The sequence below is a fragment of the Callithrix jacchus genome, chromosome 15 (assembly GCF_049354715.1).
Source record: "Callithrix jacchus isolate 240 chromosome 15, calJac240_pri, whole genome shotgun sequence".
NCBI classification, from domain to species: domain Eukaryota; kingdom Metazoa; phylum Chordata; class Mammalia; order Primates; family Cebidae; genus Callithrix; species Callithrix jacchus.
Window position 1 is genome coordinate 71,770,552 of NC_133516.1, and position 17,080 is coordinate 71,787,631.

The 17,080-nt window shown below is 50.5% G+C and overlaps 1 long non-coding RNA gene across 1 annotated transcript; it reads right to left on the reverse strand.

Annotated features, from left to right (window-relative positions):
• Positions 1–446: 446 nt before the first annotated feature.
• LOC128929755 (uncharacterized) lies at positions 447–4,556 on the reverse strand. Its single transcript, XR_008476838.2, has 2 exons — positions 4,403–4,556; positions 447–2,060 (listed from the first exon to the last, which is right to left on the reverse strand). It is a non-coding gene; the product is annotated as an uncharacterized LOC128929755 (long non-coding RNA).
• Between the last annotated feature and the right edge of the window lie 12,524 nt (positions 4,557–17,080).

Consider the following 17,080-nt stretch of genomic DNA (forward strand, 5'->3'; position numbering starts at 1 on the left):
AAATTTTGGTAAATCTATAGCAGGGAATATTATTTTCTAGCAAAAAGGAATTAAGTACTGATATATTCTATAATATGGATGAACCTGGAAAACATTTTGTTAAGTGGAAGAAGGCAGTCTCAAAAGGCCATTTGTGCTTTTGTTGTTGTTGTTTGTTTTTGTCTTTTGAGGCATTCTAGCTCTGTGGCCCAGGCTAGAGTACCATGGTGCAATCTCAGCTCACTGCAACCCCTGCCTCCTGGGTTCAAGTGATTCTGCTCCTTCAGCCTCCTGAGTAGCTGGGATTACAGGTATGCGCTACCACATTCAGCCGATTTTTTTGTATTTTTAGTAGAGAGGGTTTCACCATATTGACCCGGCTGGTCTCGAACTCCCGACTGTCCGACCTACCCTCTGCGGGAAGACTGAGCTCGTTCGGAAAAAACCGGACCGCAGGCTAGAGGAAATTCCTTAAGTTCAGGCTTTATTGAGAGGAAAGAGCCTCCGGGCAGGCCAGCCGGGACGAAAAGGAAAAATGGCCGCGCTGCTCAGAGGGGCAGGGTTGTTTTATAGGGGGCTGAAGGGCTGGGGGGTGGGGAAGCCAAAAGCCGAGGTGGTGGGCAACTGTTGGTCAGTTTGAACTGCTGGGTGGGAAGCTGGGCGGCGGGAGGGCTAGGACCAGTATGTAAAGTGAGAGATAAGGGAGCCTCTTTGTGGGGGAGGGAAAGAGAGAGAGAGAGAGAGCGTTTGCGGTAGGGGCAGAGTTTTCCAAACATTCCCGACTCCTTAAAGAAAAGAAAAAGAGGGGGTCAGGGGCGTCGGTTGTCTCTCTGGCTACTTCCTGCTGACAAGGGTCGACGGGGGGTTCTGAAGAGGTTTCTTTTCCTAAGGAGCCTGGAGGTTTGGGGAGAGGTCTGTTTCTTGCACTCGTTCAGGGTGGGGTTGGAGCAGCATCTGATGGATGGTGACTCCAGTCAGTTCTTGAAAGAGCCGCTGTAGGAACTGGAGAAAGCAAGGAGCAATAAGTAAGATTAGGCAAACGGCTATTAGGGGCCCAAGCAATGGTGACAAGAGGGTATACATAGAGGAAGACCACCACGCTGTGGCTTCAGCCGAGAACTTCTGACTCTAGAGGTTAGTTTTGAGTTTCTGGAGGCTCTCGATTCGGGTTTCTACTAGGCCGGATTCACTGATGTAGTAACAGCACTCTTCTTGTAGGAAGATACAGGTCCCTCCTCGTTCAGCAGTGAGCAGGTCTAGGGCTCTTCAGTTCTGTAAGGCAACTTGGGCAACTGAGGTGATCTGTCGTTGGAGTGATGCTAAAGACTCAGTAGAGTCATCAATAGCTGCTTGGAATTGCGAGGTCAGTCGGGCTATAGCCAGGTGAGAGTGGACTAGTGCCCCTCCTCCTAATCCTGCTGCAAGTGCTGAACCAGCAAGGGAGACTCCAACGGCAATGGGTAGGAAGGCAGCTCATCGGGTGCAGCGATGGGGAGTTTGCAGCATCTGGAATTCGGCTGGGGAATATATAGTGAGTCGAGGGACTAGGGTTACCGGGAGGACTTTCTGTGTATTTTCAGATGGCTGGGTGGGTTGGGGAAGAGAAGCGTTGGCGTGTTCTCGGAGAAGGCTGCGAAGGAGAGTAAAGTAGGGGAGGTAGCTGTCTAGAGGAGTAGTCTCTGGCGGTGGGGGAGTTGAAAGTAGGAAGGGGCAACCATACAGCAGCTCAAATGGGCTAAGCTGTGATGGGCCCCGGGGGCCTGCTCTTACCCTGGTGAGGGTGATAGGAATTAAGGTTACCCAGGATTGGCGGAGCTCAAGCATGAGCTTAGTCAGATGCTCCTTTATTAGGCCATTGGCCCGTTCCACCTTACCAGAGGACTGAGGATGGTAGGCAGCATGTAGCTTCTACTGAATTCCTAGAGAGGTAGAAACGGCATTAGTGACTTTGGAGATAAAGGCTGGGCCGTTGTCTGACTGTATGGTAGCCGGGAGTCCAAAGCGTGGGATGATGTCTTGAATGAGATGAGTGGCTACTGTCCCGGCAGACTCAGAGGCTGTGGGGTAAGCTTCAATCCAGCCTGAAAAAGTGTCAACAATGGTTAGCAGATACCGGTACTGTTTGTGCTTTGGCATATGGGTGAAATCAATTTGCCAGTCTTGGCCAGGTAGGAACCTGCGTAGCTGATGAAGCTGGCGCCGGGGATGACAGGAACTCTGGGAATTAGTTTTCACGCAGACAGTACATGAGGACTGGACTTCCTGTATGGTATTGAGGAGGCGGTGGGGGTGAAAAAGTGGGTGGAGGAACTGGTATAAGGCTTTAGGCCCAATGTGGAGTGAATTATGGATGTCTTGGATTATCTGGTACCTTTGCTTTTCAGGGAGGATGAGGAGGTTATGCTTGAAGGCCCAGTCATCCTTGAACTGTACCCCGGGGGTAGACTGGAGGGTCTGGAGTTCTGAGGCAGAGTATTGAGGGCTAGGAGAAAAAGGCTGTGTGGGCTGGCGGTGGGGAAGGTTATGACGGCCTTCAGCTTTGAAAGGATGTCTCACCCCAGAAGGGGAACTGGGCAGGTGGGGATTACTAAAAAGGAGTGGGTGAAGGGAGTGGAGTTATATGAGCACATGAGTGGTGGGGTTTGATAGGGGATACTCGGGGTCCCATCGATTCCCATGACTAAGACCTGGGAAGGGGTGAGATGGCCAGAATAAGAAGGAAGTGCGGAGTAGGTAGCCCCCATGTCTTGTGACCCTAGGCTCGGCGAGGGTAACCGGAGTCGGAAAGCCAGGGCCCCGCTAGTCATCTAGCAGCCCTAGTAGACTGGGGAACGGAGCTCCCTCGGAGGTCGGCTCCTGGCAAGCAGGCTCCTCCCTACTGAGGGTGACCGCCGGCTGCGTAACGCCAGTGTGTCTGTTTTGAGGAACCGGCACCCTGGGGAAGCTGGGGCAGTCTGACTTCCAGTGTCCCGGGAGCCGACAGATAGGGCAAGGCTTAGTTGGTGGCCATGGTTGTGGACAGGCTCGGGACCAGTGTCCTTCCTTTCCACATTTGAAACATGCCCCTGGAGGGGCATGGGTTTTGGCCTTGGGCTTCTGGTTCCCTGCCGGCCTTAGAGCCGCCACTAGGGCTTGGGTCTGGAGGGCAGCCTTCTGCTTCATGCGAGTTTGGCGGGCAGCCTCAGCCGCATCTTCCCTGGCATTGAATACTTTAAAGGCCATTTTTACCAGGTCTTGGATGGGAGTCTCTGGCCCCTCTTCTGCTTTCTTTAGTTTCTTTCTTATGTCGGGTGCTGATTGGGAGATAAAGTGGGAGGCTAATACAGTGGCCCCGTTTTGGGAGCTGGATCTAGTCGAGTGTACCGGACTAGGGCTTCTTATGTTTGAGTGAGGTATTGGAATTCTTTAATATAGGTGGACGGGTTGGCTGAGAAGGATCCTAAACGTTGCTCAATTTGGGACAGGTCTTGGAGTGAGAAAGGAACATGGACCCTGATTAAACCTTCTGCGCCTGCTACTTCTCAGAGTGGGGCCAGGATAGCTGGCTGGTGGGAGCGGGTGTGGGCCGCCACTGGAGAGGCAAGAGGAAGTGCGGCCTCTGAGGGAGGGGGCACAGAGTGAGTAGAGGGAGAGTGAGGCATGGCCTCTGAGGTAGGAGGTGCAGAGGGAGTGGGGGAAGGGCGTGCCGTTGATGGCGACTGGTTGCTGAGATTGGCAGGAGAGGACAGATGTTCAGGCAGATCCTCCGGTGAGGAGTAGGGTGGGGGAGAGGTAGTGGAGGAAGATTTATGGGGGGTTCGAGATAAGAGGATTTGGTAGGTGGAGCAGGAAGAACATAGGTTGGGGTGGGTACGGAGGTCCCAAAAAGCCTGGACGTAAGGAATTTCATTGTCCTTGCCCGCGCAGCGACAAAAATCGTCGAGATCTCGGAGGGTGTTGAAATCAAAAGTGCCAGTCGGGGGCCAATGTGACTGGTTACTGAGTTTGTATTGGGGCCAAGCCACCTGGGACAGGAAAATAAGCTTTTTCTTTCTGAGGGTTTGGGAATATCCCAATTTGGTAAAATTTTGCAGCAAGCACCCAAGGGGGGTGCTCAGAGGTATTTTGGACTCCGAATTTCCCATGGCAGGCGCAGCTACAGACTCTCCGGCGCGGATGGGCAGATGCAACGAAAAGGCGTCCCCGTTCGTTGCAAATTCCCCGGAGTACAATTAAGTACGGAAAGGGAAGCGGTCAGAGGGGCGTCCCCCGTCTGGCGGCTGTCCCTCGGAAGGCTCCTGGAGCCGGAATGGAAGACTACCTTGGCTCGGCCGAGACTAGGCAAGGAGTCCGTGCGGAACGCTGGAGAGGGAGCAACTGCACCGTGCCATAGGAAGAGGAGACGGGAAGCGGGGGAAGGCAAAGCAAGAAAAACTTGGCTTACCTTAATCGGAACGTGGAGGTGGCAGGGCCAGTGTTGGGTAGGTCGGGGAGGGGGGCCGTGGCCGGGCCAACGGCCCCAGCTCCCGTCCCAGGTTTCCGGCACCATTTGTCCGACCTACCCTCTGCGGGAAGACTGAGCTCGTTCGGAAAAAACCGGACCGCAGGCTAGAGGAAATTCCTTAAGTTCAGGCTTTATTGAGAGGAAAGAGCCTCCGGGCAGGCCAGCCGGGACGAAAAGGAAAAATGGCCGCGCTGCTCAGAGGGGCAGGGTTGTTTTATAGGGGGCTGAAGGGCTGGGGGGTGGGGAAGCCAAAAGCCGAGGTGGTGGGCAACTGTTGGTCAGTTTGAACTGCTGGGTGGGAAGCTGGGCGGCGGGAAGCTGGGCGGCGGGAGGGCTAGGACCGGTATGTAAAGTGAGAGATAAGGGAGCCTCTTTGTGGGGGAGGGAAAGAGAGAGAGAGAGAGAGCGTTTGCGGTAGGGGCAGAGTTTTCCAAACACTGACCTCAGGTGATCCGCCTCCCAAAGTGCTGGGATTACAGGCATGAGCCACCGTGCCCAGCCTTGAGTGATTCCACTTGTATGAAATGGCCAGAATAGGCAAATCTATAGAGACAGAATCTAGATGAGTGGCTGACTGGGCAGTGGAGAAGGGGTGGAGTGTGACTGCCAGAGCATGTGGGGTTTCTTTTTGGGGTGATGAAAATGTGCTGAAATTGACAGTGGTGATTCACAGAATTGTACATTATGTGTGAACCTACTAATAACCACTGAACTGTACACTTTCAATGGGAAAATTGTGTGATATGTTGAAAACAACCCTGTGAGGTCAGTTCTCTTACATTTCACAGATAATTCAGCTGAGGCATAGAGAGAAGATCACACAGCTAGGCAGTGGCAGGGTGGGGACTGGAACCCAGGTGGTCTGGCTCCAGAGTGCACATTCTTAGCTCCTTGCACATCTGTCACCTAGAAACATATGGAATTCCTGGAATACCTGCTCTTCTAATCTCTAACAAGCTAGTAATAATAGCTACTATTTATTTAGTAGACAGACAGATGCCTTGTCAGGCACTGGCCACAATTCTTCCCCTGAGATTAGCCAATCTAATCACTCCCATTTTTCAGATGAGGAAATAGGCTCAGGGTAGCCCAGGAAGTTGTCAGAGGCCCCCCATTGAGCGAGCAGCTAAGCTTGGCTATGAACTCTCCCATCTGTCAGGGGAACTTTCGCCCTCTCTACTCCTTCTAGCTGACTCTTGGAAAGGGTCATGGAGCCTTCCAGCTTCCTTTACAAATGGAGAAACTGAGGCTCCAAGCAGGCAAGTGCCTGGCCAAGGCGACCCAGTGCCTTGGGCCTCAGCTTCCCCCCCAGTAAGATGAAGGTGGGAGTGGATTCCTATTTCCTTCTTTCCCTTTCCAAGATTTAGTGGTTCTTTATGTGGCAGGTTAATCTTGCCATTCTAAATGTTTTCTCCTGGGAAACAAAGTTAAATAAAAGCTTGCCTTGGTTCTCAGTCTGTGGGTGTCATGGGAATGGCCCGTTAGGATACTGAAACAAGAGGCAACTGGCTGCAGGGCAGAATGATATGGAGGCAGCTCCAGCCAGCAGGCAAACACCTAGGTGAACTTTCAGCAGATGGGCTGAGAGGCTTTTCTAGGTGTGGGAAGAAGGGAAGGAGAAACATTCTGAGCATCCTTGGTCAGTCCATCCTGAACATCCACTAAGCACTGAGACCCAAAGCAGGCACATTTATGGCCACTACCCTCCTTAATCCTTATAATGCTAATAGCGCTCCCTTTCACAGATGGGTAAACTGAGTCCAGGGAACCGAAAGCCAGACAACTGAGCAGGTTGCAGGGACCATGTCCTAGATGTGGCCAGGGAGGTGGTGAGATGGGCTGGGCTGGGCCAAGGTAGGGTCAGTTAGAGCCTCCAGGGGTTTCTTGCAGGGGGCATCACTGGTCTCTGGAAGTGGTGGCAGGAGGTGGTATTTACCTACCTGCAATGAGGGGGCCTGGGCTCTTTCCTGGCCTTCATCTCGGCCCACATCTGCAGACTACCATAGCCTGGCTGTGGCCACAGCAGCAGCAGCTAGCTTCTCCAGTGAAAGGAGTGATGCTCCCAGCATCTGTATGTCAGTCTCAGGGAAGGCTTGGATTGGCTACTCCTCAAACCAGTCACTGTTGCTCAGAGGATAAAGAACTGTGATTGGCCAGATTGGGTCACATGCCTACCACACATAGGGTATCAGAGTTTGTTACCAAGAAAAAGTGGCCAGGAAAACTTACTGGGCAGTCAAAAACAGTAACTGCCACCATCTGTTCTCTGCACTGTGTGTCGTGGATGGTGTCATGCCTCCTCCGGGCCTGTTTCCTCATCTGTAAAAATTCTGTTAGAGACAAAAGAAGGTGAGAGTCCCTGATGACTTCTCCTCCTTAAGCCTGCAGGTTCTGTAAATGTGCCACATTTTGAGAACCTGCAATGTGACTATGACACAGTGCCCAGCACACAGTAGGTGCATATCACACAGAAGGTGGTTTAATAAAAGTGCACATGACAACCCAATTAATAAATGGACAAAGCCCCTGAATAGACATTTCTCCAAAGATACATAAATGCCCAATAAATACATGAGAAGACATTCAATATGGAGATGGGGTTTCACCATGTTGGTCAGGCTGGTTTTGAAGTCCTGACCTCAAGTAATCTGCCTGCCTCGACCTCCCAAAGTGCTGGAATTACAGGCATGAGCCACTGCACCTGGCCTCACCTCATTAGTATTTTCACACATAAACTGCTTTATTTTAGGTGAATGCACAAAGGCACAGAGTGAGAAAGATATTCCTTCCCATTCCGTTCCCATCCTCCCATGTCATCAAGGAGTCTCAGGTGGCACCACCCCACCTTAACAGCTCTTTGATACTTGCCAATTTCCCTTTTTGTTTGTTTGTTTGTTTTGTTTTGTTTTGTTTGCATTTGTTTTTGTTTGTTTTGGAGACAGGGTCTTTCTCTGTTGTCCAGGCTGGAGTGCAGTGGCACAATCTTATCTCACTGCAGCCTCAAACTCCCAGGCTCAAGCAGTCCTCCCACCTCAGCCTCCCAAGTAGCTGGAACCACAAGTGTGCCACCATGCCCAGATAATTTTCTTTGTTTTGGTAGAGACAGGGTAGGGTCTCACCATGTTGCTCAAACTGGTCCATTTTCTCCATTTTTTTTTTTTTTTTTTTTTTTTGAGATGGAGTTTCGCTCTTGTTACCCAGGCTGGAGTGCAATGGCACGATCTCGGCTCACTGCAACCTCTGCCTCCTGGGTTCAGGCAATTCTCCTGCCTCAGCCTCCTTAGTAGCTGGGATTACAGGCACGCGCCACCATGCCCAGCTAATTTTTTGTATTCTTAGTAGAGACGGGGTTTCACCATGTTGACCAGGATGGTCTCAATCTCTTGACCTCGTGATCCACCCGCCTCGGCCTCCCAAAGTGCTGGGATTACAGGCTTGAGCCGCCGCGCCCGGCCCATTTTCTCCTTTTAACTAAGGCAGAGCAGGTCTCAAGCTCACAGCCTCGGGTAGGCAACAGTGTTTGGCTAGAATTTAACAATGTTGCTTTGTGCTCTGTCTATCCATTTTATGGTGACCTTATATTTATGGCAGAGCAGGGCAGTGATTGGAAGTTTCCTCTTTTTTTTTTTTTTTAAGACCAAGAGTCTCACTCTCTCAACGGGCTGGAGTGCAGTGGCCTGATTTTGGCTCATTGCAACCTCTGCCTCCCAGGTTCAAGCAATTCTCCTGCCTCAGCCTCCCAAGTAGCTGAGATTACAGGTGTCCGCCACCACACCCAGCCAATTTTTGTATTTTTAGTAGAGACAAGGTTTCAACATGTTGGCCAGGGTAGTCTCAATCTCTTGATCTCATGATCTCCCTGCCTTGGCCTCCCAGTTTCCTTTTTAAATCCACCTAAGTTGAAAATGTAGATGGATTTAGTGAAAGATATTCAATAAATAAGATGTGGTAAACATTCTTAAGATGATGTATATATACATCTCTGGCATGTGGGAAATGACCCTGAATAAACACGTTTCTGGGGGCGCTGAGGTTTGGCTGGTATGCTCCTTTCATTTTAGGGTGCTTGCTGTGTCTGTTGCCACACTCTGTGACATTTTGCTCCCCTCTCCCTTGTCCCCTGGATGTAGGAACAAATGGGGTCCAGTCTTTGTTCTATCCTTAGCCAGGTTCTGAGGACTCTTTTTTCGGAGCAGGGTCAGTGCTTCCGTCACCTCCGGTCCACTGGGGGGCGTCTCTTCACTGGCCGGACCCATCCCGCTTGCAGGGTCTGAATGAACTCACTGCCTTCTCACCTTGCATTTGGATGCTTGGGCTTAGGAATAGCAGCAAGTTGTGCCCTCTGCCACTGGGACATTCCACAGCACAGCCACTGGCTCTGTGCACCATGTCCTCTGTCCCTCTCAGCAGCCCTGGAATGTGAGGAAACTGAGATGGTGAGGCTGGCTGAGGTCAATTGGCAAACCAGTAGCTGACCCAGGATGATATGATGATAGGGATGCCGGCTGGGCGTGCTGAGCTCCCACACTCCATGTGAGTACCTGGGAAGGGGTGGGCTGGAGGAGCAAGGGATGAATGGAGGAAAGGGGGCCTCAGGGCTGTGCCCCTTCCCAAATGTGCAACTCAAACCATGTGGCCAGTGGCTGTCCCTGCTACAGGCCTGGCCTATTAGGGAATAAGTCAGGTCCCCAGACCTTGGGGATTTTCTCTTTCCTCCGCGGGGCTTAAATTTGACCCCAGAGGGCCAGGCATGGCAGCTCACGCCTGTAATCCCAGCACTTTGGAAGGCCAAGGTGGGCGGATTGCAGGTCAGGAGTTCAAGACCAGCCTGGCCAACATGGTGAAACCCCGTCTCTACTAAAAATACAAAAATTAGCCAAGCATTGTGGTGCATGCCTGTAGTCCCAGCTAAGGCAGGAGAATCGCTTGAACCTGGGAGGCAGAGGTTGCAGTGAGCTGAGACCATGCCACTTGCACTCCAGCCTGGGCAGCAGAGCAAGATTTGTCTCAAAAAAAAAAAAATTGACCCCAGAAAAGGCAATGTGTAACACAAAAAGCTGCCATTTCTGACATATGAAGGGGGAAGGCCCTCCTTGGAGTCCTTCAGTAACAATGATAATAATTCTAAATCCTATGTACTCAGTGCCAGACACTGTTCTAAATACTTCATAGGGCCGGGCGCTGTGGCTCACACCTGTGATCCCAGCACTTTGGGAGGCCGAGGTGGGTGGATCACCTGAGGTCAGGAGTTTGAGACCAGCCTGGCCAACATGGCAAAACCCCATCTCTACTTAAAATACAAAAATTAACTGGACATGGTGGTGTGCACCTGTAGTCCCAGCTACTCGGGAGGCTGAGGCAGGAGAATCGCTTGAACCCGGGAGGTGGAGGTTGCAGTGAGCAGAGATCACACCACTGCACTCCAGCCTGGGCAACAGAGCGAGACTCCATCTCAAAATAATAAATAAGCAAACAAACACTTTATAGGTATTAACTTGCTTAGGAATAGCAGCAAGTTGTGGCCTTGATGTTGCCTCTTATCAGCCCTAAGATGTAAGGGCTTTTTATTATTCCCATTTTGAATATGGGGACATTGAGGCAGAGAGAAGCAAAAGGCTTTTGGAAGGTCACACAGCAAGTCAGTGGCAGAGCTAGAAGTCAAGCCCAGAGGATTTTGCTCCACACTTATTAAAAGCCACAGGCCAGACCAATGTGGGCAGAGGGACAAGGCTGCTGGAACCTCTGAGATGGCTGGTGCAGAAGGGCCAGCCCCTCCTCGCTGGCCCCGGTGGGTGGCCACAGATGCAAAAGCCAGGAAGAGCCCTCTTGGCACCTGACCCTCACCTGGGACTGTCAGCCCTTGACTGCTTCCCCAATGGGTGGGCATGCCACCTGTGTCTGCACCCTCCAGCGGCCAGGGGCTCAGCAGTTTCCCTGGATGCCTGTGCCCTCCCTGCTCTGCCCTGCCTGGGTAGAATCTTCTCCAGCCCTTTGAATCCACCCCACAGTGGGATCTGGCACTATCCTGTGGACCTCCAGCCCTGCCTGTTCCCCAGCTCTGGAACAACACCTGTGACTCCTTAAGTCTTCTTGGCTGTAGCCTCTCTGACCTCTACAGATCTAGTAGTTTTTCTGAAGTCCAAATCTGTGGCTGTCCCTCAAGGGGCTCTAAGGGCAGTTTGAGGAATTAAAATGAAGACAGTCCTGCAGCCACCTGTGTATGTGTGTCAGGGCTGGCAGGGACGCAGTGGCTTCAGGGCTCTACTTCCATCCAGCCTCCCCACACCTTTGCCCCTGCGGTGAGAGCAGCCTGGTGCCCTGTTTCCAGGGTCTGGCCCTTTTAAATTTGCTGCGGGAAAAAGCAGTTTGTGCAGGCCTGGAACTCGGAGACAATCAGCAACAGGAAAAAGTCATCCGAAGGGAGCTTTCAGTGAATTATGGAGGCATTGTTCCTGCGCCGGAGGAGCCAGGGCTGCTGGTCCAAACCTCGCTGACCCAGCCCAGGCCTTTGGGGCAAAACATTGCCTGGAGCTGTGTCAGGACAACACAATGTGGGCCTCTGAAGGCAAAAAAAAAAAAAAAAAAAAAAAACTGCTGGAGGAAGAAAAATACTGGAAATTCCCTGCATCCCAGCGATGGAAGAGACTTTCTTGAAAATCAACAGCAAGGGAAAGGTTGCTGCCCGCCCAGGCGGGGCCTCGGGGAGCGGTAGGAAGTCGCAAGCGATATTTTGAGATATTTTCAGTCTGGTGTGATGCCGGTTGATTTTCCAAAACACCAGGGCCTCATGCCGGGGGGAGAGTTGAGGCTGGACTGAAGCTAACCAAGGGTGGGGCCAGGGTGCAGGATGGGCCAGGACAAGAACATAAACAGAAGCTGACCCAGTTGGAGAGCTCTGGTGCTCCAGATGGCTAACTCACAGGCTCCTTGCCACCCTGGGAGGCCCAGGGGGGTCTCCTGTTGACCCAAAGGCCCTTCCAGACCTCACCTAGGGGGGAAAACTGCAGGTGAATACTGGGATCCCCCTGCATGGAAAGCCTGCTAAGTGGCCAGGCAGATTCTGCTTGCTTGCCTCTCCTGATGGGGCACTCACTACCTATTCAGCAGCTCATCCCATTTCTGCACAGCTTTGAGTGGGAGAAACAATTAAAATGTTTGTAGAAGGGACACAGCAGTGAACAAAACAGAAACTCCTGTCCTCGTGGAGCTGACACTCTAGTAAGGAAACACAGTATACAAAATTAATAAAATGTAGGGTATGTTAGAAATTGCAAGCAAGGGAGAAGATAAAGCAAGAAAAGGGATAGGAGGCAGCATTTGGGATGCAATTCTGGAAATAGGCGGTTAAGGAAAAAGTTCCTCCTCACTCTCAGCCAGGACCCACCTCCCTGGGATGTCTCATGGACCCCACTCTGCCCTCTGGGCACAGAGGTTCACCTGCTCCCCTTAGGCAAGGGCAGCCTTGCTCTGATCCAGACTGAGAAGGGCCAACTCCTCATGGGAAAGGGACTCCAGCCCTCTCACCCTTCTCTAGGGCCCCAGAGTGAGCCCCTTTCACAGAGGTGGGAAGGACATTGTAAACCCTCTATCTCCATGAATGCATGCTAAGGTCCAGCTGTTTTAGCAGCTGCAGCCCACTCTTACCTCCCGCTGAACCCATCAACCTCTGATGTCATGAATGGTCGGCATACCCTGCCTCCTCCATCCAAGGATAGCATGAGCCTGCAGACCCAAGAACTAGAATTTGCATTTATTCCTCTTGTTTCATCTTGCAGCATTTTATCCACACAGAATTGCAGCTTGCAGAGATATTTTTGCAGCTTGCAAAGATCTTTTTGGCATAGAGGTGGACCACACATGAGATAGACAAAAGATTAATATTCTCAACATACAAAGAATACCTAAAAATTGATAAGAAAAATACAAAACAAAAAGAAAGACACGTGGACAAAGAATATGATCAGGCAACTCACAGATGCAGAAATGCAAATGGCCAAAAAACAAATGAGAAAATACTCAGCCTCTCAGTCAGTCATAGAAATGCAAATTAAAAGAATAACGAAATGCCAAATGCCATTTTTCTCCCATCAGATTGGGGAAAATATTAAATATTGATGACATCCAGTGCCAGCCAGGTGGGGGCAGTTGAGCAGTTTTGACGTGGCTGGTGGGAGTATGAGCTGCCACAATCTTTTGGGACACTAATCTGTATTTGGGTTTAAAACGTGTATGCCCTTTGATCCAGCAATTCCACTTTGGAGAATTTATCCTGCAAAGCCATTTGGACATATAAAGTAATATGTACAAGGATTTTTTTGCAAAAAGAAAAGAATGTACTAAATGTTGATTGTTAAGGCAATGATTGAGTGAATTATGGGACATTTGTTCTATGAAATGTTAAACAGCTAATAAAAATAATTAGATCTGTGTGTATGGTGTGTGTGTGTGTGTGTGTGTGTGTGTGTGTGTGTGTGTGTGTATTTATATGCATGGACCTGAAATTGTGCTTATGAAATATTAGACAAAAAACAAGATGCAAAGTCAGATATATGATATGGTCCTATTTTTGTAAACATATTTGAAAAAGCAAAAAGTAAACTGAAAAATAAACTTCACTAAACTGCTAACATTGGTTATCCCAGAGGAAGAGAATCGCTAGTGGCAAGATTATTAAAATTATTTGATCTCATATCTCTTTTGTTTGACTTTTGCAATACAGCTCTAATAATTTTGGTAACAAACACTCTTTCTTAAAAGTTATTTTTAAACAGTTCTTATGGAGCTCTGCCCATCATGTCTTCATTATGAGCAAAGGCAGGAGTCAGCCCAAGGACTGGGACAGAAGGTGGTCCTCTTGCTGCTGATCTGAAGGTCCAGCTTACCATGAACTGCCTACTCTTGAGCTTTCCAAGGGATATTCAAGTGCCCACTCCACTTCTCATCTTCGTGCTAGCAGGAATTCCATTGTTCACTGAGCCTTGTGGGTTTTCCCTGCCTCTATTTCCCATATCTTCCTCTTTTGTGCCTCATCCTACCTTCCCTATTCTGTGAACAGTACTGCTTCCAGAAACATGCAGAAGGGACTGGGCTGGATTTCCTAATATTAGTCAAAGATTTGGAGGCACAGAGTCTAGGCCCAGGGCAACAAACATTTCCTTCTTGCTTGCCAGCTCTGAACAGTGGTAAAGGAGGCCTGGCGTGCTAAGCTGAAAGGGTTTCTAGGCTCCACCAGCAAGAGTGCTGGGATTGATTAGCAATGTCTTCTCTTGGCTAGGGACTGGTGAACAGAAACACCAAAGTTACTGCCTGGCCATGCTCCACCTCGGCAGGTGATTCCCAGACTGGAATAAGCACTGGGATCACCAGGGATCTTAGTAACATGCAGATTTTGGTCCAGCAGATTCTGGTCCAGCTGGGCTGAGACGCTGTAGTTCTGGTCTGATAAGCCCTTAGGTGACGTGGATGCTGCTGGTCTCAGGACCACCCTTTGAGGAAAAAGCGGCCAAGATCTTTGCAATCTTCATTCATAGCCACCTCCTCTCCCTCAACTCTTCACACATTTGCAAACCCTCCCCAAATGTCCAGCACCTCTTATATCTGTCGCATGGTTTGATTCTTGGAACAGCCCCAGTTATTATCTTTGATAGATGAGGAACTGGAAGGGAAAGAACTTGCCCAAGCTCCCCCAGCCAGCTGATGGGTGGATCGATCACCAATCTCCCATGCCCCTGCTTCTCCTCTCCTGGAGCCAAAAACCAGCCAGAAAGACCCTGCTGCTGCCCGACAGCACCGTGTTCACTGCCATAAATAAGGCCTCCACCAAGCCAGCTCCCTCCTCCTTTCTCAGCAACATCTCACAGCAGGCTAGGGTGAGAGAAGCCAAGGAGGGATGGGAGGCTCAGCCGACAGTGTGAGTTATGGGCTCAGGGAAGCCCATTAGTCACTAAAGCAAGAGAAGTTAACTCGGGCTTATTAACTCTAAACGTTTATTATTCACATTGATCACCGCAGCAGACAGCACTCACCCCCACCCCCTGTCCCCCAGTGCCAGCCAGCATGTTCAGATGGCAGGAGGATGATGTGGGCTGAAGGGGCTCCCTGTGCTCCAGAAGCCCCAGGAAATGCAAGCAGGGCACACACAGGCCCCAAGGGGATCTCCCTGAGACAGGAGCTGGAGAGCTGTCAGCGGCACAATTAGACATCATCTCCATCAACATGGGCTGACCAGGAGGCTACCAGGCAGGCCGCAGGGGATGGGAGCCTGCCTCTGGATCTGCTTGACCCTTAGCAGCAGACAACCTTGCCTATAGGTCACATGACTTTGCAGAGAATCAATTTTGTCATCGGTAAACCAGGGACACATTCATTCATTCGACATTTACTGAGCACCCACTAAATGCCAGGCACTTCTAGGCCTGAAGGTACAATAAAGAACAAGAAAGCTCCCTGCCTTCATGGAGTTTATACTCTGAAGATGGAGACAGACAAAGCAACTGAATAAATGAACAAGCAGACTAATTTCAGGTAGTGAGTGGTACGTGCAGTAGAGAAAACAATCCAAAGTCACACGCTAGAGAGTGACTTGGGCACTGAGAGGATGTCTGCAGGGCCCCAGCGATGGCCTCTCAGGAGATGCACCTGAGGGAAGGCCTGAGGATGGAAGAGAGCCAACCATGGAAAGATCTGGGCAAAGAGGAGTGCAACAGAGGCGGCAGATGGGCAAGGGCAAGGCCATGGATCAGGCAAAGCGTGGCATTTGTGATGACCAGAGAGGCACCAGGGTGGCTGGGAGGGCCATGGGGGGAGAGTGGAATATGAAGAGGGAGGATGGCAATGGGGCCACTGAGGACTGTGAATCTGACTCACAGTGCAGTGAGAGCCTCTGAGGGGTTTTAGCTTAAAAAGGCCATGAGGGATAAAATCCCACCTAACCTCCCTTGGTGGCGGTGAGGAAATGCAGTGGACACTGGGGACCCTGTCTGGCTCTGCATGACCAGGTTAGGGCTGCAGTGACCTTGGCTGCTAATGGCTGACAGCTGCCCCTTTCTCCTGCACATTGCCCTTGGTGGCCAGCAGGCACTCCCCTAGTACTGTGCCCCCTTCTCCAGGGTGAGTCACCACCTCAAGGTGGGACTCATGCTGTGGTGCACTGTGTGCTCCAGAAGTCCTGGAGGTCAGGCTGAGGCCAGCGTCCAGCGGGGACACAGCATTGAGTGGTGTTTTCCTTGCCTCCCTGCATCCCTCACTCCCTACTGAGAGCATTTCTTTAGGCTCTTCTAGGGAACCTGGCATAAAACATAAGGATGAAACCAAATGGTGGCTCTAAAGGCTGAACCCAACACTTGCCACATGATTTGCCTAGAATGTTCCTGATTTTAGCACTGAAAGTCCTGCATCCCAGGAACACCCTAAGTCTCAGGCAAACTGGAATGATTGGTCAGCCTTGGTAACCGCTTCATAAGTAAAATTCATTATCCACTCATTGGCTATCTCCTGGGCTATCCTTGTACTAGGTTCTGTCGGTGGAGCCATGGCAGGAGTCCATCTCACAGAGCTCACAATTCCACTGCAGCAGGCAGGCACTATACTAAGATGGTCACTTAGGCTTGCAGGTGAGGAGAACCGACACAGGGTGGTGAGGTGGGGGCTGTCCTTGAAGGAGAAGAAGGAGCTGCCCAATTAATGGGGTGGGGACATTCTGGGCTAAGCACCCACCCTGGTGAGCTGATGACCAGGAGAGCCCTGGGCTCTGGATCTGCAAATGCAGACAGAGATTGTGAGAGGTAGATTCAGGGTGCTCACTGGCCATGCCCTTAGCTTCTCCAGTTTGCCTATCTGGGAAGGTCTCTCCAGCTCCAGCAGGAAGCCCAGAATAGCTACAAAGCAAAGAGCTCTTTGGGAGGAGCTCTCTGAAGTCACCAACGTTCCTGGGTGACCATAAAGATGGTTAAGACCTCAGAGAACCTCCTCCAGACCAGCAGACACTATACAGAAGCCCTAGGATGTCCCAGATAAATAGGTCTTTTATTTCCATTTTTGAGACAAGGAAACTGAGGCTTAAAGAGAAGTAATTACCCAACCAAAGTCACATAGCCATTGAGTAGTGGACCATGTGGGGGTGTGGAGGTTCCCAGGGCTCTCAGGCCCACAGCCACTGAGTCACTTCATAAGTTCAAGGAGATATGTTCACCTCCATTCTATTTATCATTTTATTCACCCCCCATTTTTTAAAATCTACTCACCTACTATTGAGGGGAGTGGATAAAAGCACAGATTCCAGAGCCAGCCTGCCTGGGTTCAGACCCCTGCCCACCATGCAGAAGCCACAGGACTGAAGGCAAAAGACTGAGCCTCCCTGCAACTCGAATTCCTCATCTCTCAAAAAGGGGACCAAAACTGCACCTCTCTCCAGGGGTTGTTATGAATATTAAATGAGTTAATATATGTAAGGCACTTATAGTCTGACATGCCATAAGTCTCAACTATGATTGTTTCTTTATTGCTATGACTCAGTTTTACACAAGTCGTTATAATAAAACATTGGCAACAACTTAAATGTTTAACAATAGGAGAGTTACTAAGTCTAGCATGTTGTATCAATTTCACTGGATACAACAG